Genomic DNA, 3,181 nt, shown 5'->3' with positions numbered 1-3,181 from the left:
ACATTCAGAGGGAGGGTGAGTGGACGGAAGGGGTGACGTGGCCTTGAGTCCATCCAGTTGTCATCTTTTCTCAGGAAGGACACTCAGAACGTCTATCGATTACCACTATTTGCACAGTTATATATAAGGTCTTACAGAGTGTTCACATTTATCAAAGTTACATACCTATTTGAGACCCTTGGCTCTACCATGCCAAAACAGAACAAAGCAAAAACTCTACCTTTCTGCCGGGTCCAATTTGGAAAACAAAGCAAAGAATTCGTTTCACTGATCTTGGAAAGGCTTCGAAGAAACCCAGAGAGGAAGCAGGCCAGACCCGGGGGCGGCAGGAAGCCTGCCCCACGCCCCCGCCCTCCCAGACCCGGGGGCCGGTCACTCAGCGGCCGCTGGGACCATAGCGGGCTGACCAGGGAGATGTAGTCACAGGTGAGGTGCAGCTGGCACCCGCATGGGGAGGCAATGACCACTGGCCAAACGCAGCAGCTGACCGAGGACCTGGGGACGTGGGCCACCGGTATCCGCACAGGGGGAGGGATGGATCTGAGGACAAACAGGCCAGCACCCTGCTCACCCCACAAAATCAAAATCAGTAAATATTTAACTATATCTGCAATGTCACATTCTTTATGTCAGCCAAGCCCTGCAAATGAACGCTTATGCACATGATGAATAAGTCATGCAGGGCGTGTGTACCTTTTAATGTCTGAGGTGGTGGGGGAGGAGGCTGGGGACTAGGAGGACTTGAGGGGACCCGCTGACACGGCCTGTTGTGCGTGTCTCAAGGCCCGGAGTCCTGTTCTTAGTTCAATGACTTTGGAAGAAGTGCTTTACTCAGTTTCCTCATTAAAAAATAATAATAATAAATAATCACGTCAATGTTGCAGAATCCCTGTGAAGTCAGGATGGAAGTGTCGGAGGACTGCCCTGGAGCCCGGCCGACGCGGCTTCCGAGAGGCCCCGGCTCGGCCGGCGGGAGCAGCAGAGGGGCCTCCACGCGGCACTGGTCCTTCGGCCGGGAAGGCCCGACACGTGCGTCCTTCCGGAACGAGAAGCTCCACCCCAGTGGGCAGGGCGGGGGAGGGAGACCAGAGTGGCAAAGGGCCCCGATTCATGGGCGAGGCCACCCTCTCAGCATCCTTATGCGGGGCCTGTCCCGAGGGGTGGGTCGGACTGGGACGCCCGACCGCGGCGGGCTGCAGCAGCTGTGTGTGTGGACCGACGCGTGTCCAGCTGCCTCCCAAAGGGAACTGTGGGTAACGTTTCCTTTCTTTCTTCCTGTGTGTGTTTAATCAGTGTTTTAACATTCTCTGGAGTGACATTCATCACCTTTGAAATGGGACGCGGGGCCACGGCTCAGGAGAGGGCATGACAGAGTGACGGGACTGGGAACCGAGGGTGAACATTGACGGCCGTCTCTGTCCCCGTGGCCCCTCCGCTTGGTGACGACCCAGACACTCGTGGCCCCATCGGGTTGGCGCCCACGATCTGGGGGGAATGGGGCTTCTAGGCAATGCCAGCAGAGCCTGCCTCCGCTCCTGCCCCTGCACGGCCACCTTCCAGAGTCACAGGTGCACACCTCCGCCGTGCACAGGGACACTGAGCCCGGCATAGGGACATTGCAGGGAGGCCCGTGCAGCCACAGCGTATGGTCAGAGGTCTCCGTGGAAACACGCAGCACAGGTGCACCCTGGGGAGCTGGCTGACGCGGCTGAGGAGGCAGGCGGGGCCCTGGATGGCGGGGGAGCTGGCGCAGCCCCAGGCCGAGTCCGAGTGTCTGTCCCCATCCAGGGCCCGCGGACTCAAGACCCAGCAGGTGCTGGCGTTGAAGTCCAAGTCCAGGGCGGGAACGGGCAGCCTCCCCGATCTGGGTCCCCAGGCTCGCTGTTCCTTTTGGGCCTTCGGTTGATGGGCCGAAGCCCACCCTTGTCATGGTGGGCGGGGGGGGTCTGCTCTGCCTCGCCGCCAAGTGAAGCGGTCACGTCGGCAGAAAGCAGCCTCCAGAAGCACCCAGTGCGCTGTCTGCCCGGACGTCAGGCACCGACCGCAGCACGGTCAAGTTCACACGTGAAGTCGCCGTCACGATAGACGTGAGTCTGCAAAGCTGGTGGTCTCGTCTGGCCCCCGCTTGCTCGCTGCTCCGTCTGAGGCCGCTCTCGTGCGCTCCGGGCCGGCGCCCGCTGAACGAGGCCGCGGAGGGAGGTGCAGGCGGCTGTGGCTGGAGCACGGCCTGGGGGACCTGACGCCCCTCGAGTCTCCCGGCCGCGGCGTCCTCCCGGTGAAAAGTTGGGTGGGCGGGTGACCCCGGGCACCACCCCGGTTCTTCCCTACCTGTGGCTTCACCGTCCACGGTCTCAGGCACCCGAGGTCAATCGTGGTCCGAAAACATTCGATGGAAAGTTCCAGAAAGAAATAATTCGCACGTTTTAAATTGCGTGCTGTCTTAGGGTGACGAAATCTCGCTCTGCCCCACTCCGTCCCCCTGGCCCTCGTCTCCTGGCCCATCGATCACCGAGTCGCCGGCTCAGGGGTCCGATTGACGGACACTGCGTGCGGGCAAGGCGCCTCGTGTCACTTAATGACGTCCCCAAGCCCCGCGCGGCCTTCGTCACAGCGCGTCACTATGGTCGTTCCGCCTCACCCCTGCTCCGTTCCCTCGCGCTGTGCCTGCTGGTGCCCTAGACGTGGGCGCCGGTCCGCACGTCCGGACAGCAGCGGCGCGTGGAGGGCTGCGCTGCCCGCGGCTCCGGCGCTGTCCACAGGTTCAGTGCTGTCCGCGGGGCTCGTGCTGTCCGCGGGGCGTCTTGGGACATGTGTCCTGTGGGTGGGGGACGCCCTCGGCCCTCTGAGCCGCACTCGGTGTTAGCGGGACCGCGGGGCGGTGACCGCAGGCAGGGTCGGCAGACATCTTATGTCAGCCGCAGACAGTAGGTCTCTCGGGCTCTGTGGCCCGAACCGTCTCTACTGCGGCTTCCACCCTTGCTGTACGGCACACGAAACGGCCATGGCCGACGCAGGGACAGATCGGAGCACCCTGCTCACCAGCTGGGCGGCGCCGGGAGCTGGCCCCGGGAGAGGCGGCACACCGGATCTAAAGTGAGCTCCGTTTGCGAAAGGCGACAGAAATTCAGATGCAGATGATACACGCCCCCTGACTTCCCGTGACTGTGCCGCCTGAGACGGC

This window comes from Pteropus vampyrus, unplaced genomic scaffold (genome assembly GCF_000151845.1).
Source record: "Pteropus vampyrus isolate Shadow unplaced genomic scaffold, Pvam_2.0 Scaffold418, whole genome shotgun sequence".
NCBI lineage: Eukaryota > Metazoa > Chordata > Mammalia > Chiroptera > Pteropodidae > Pteropus > Pteropus vampyrus.
The sequence above is the reverse complement of the archived record's forward strand: the minus strand, read 5'-3'. Positions refer to the sequence as shown.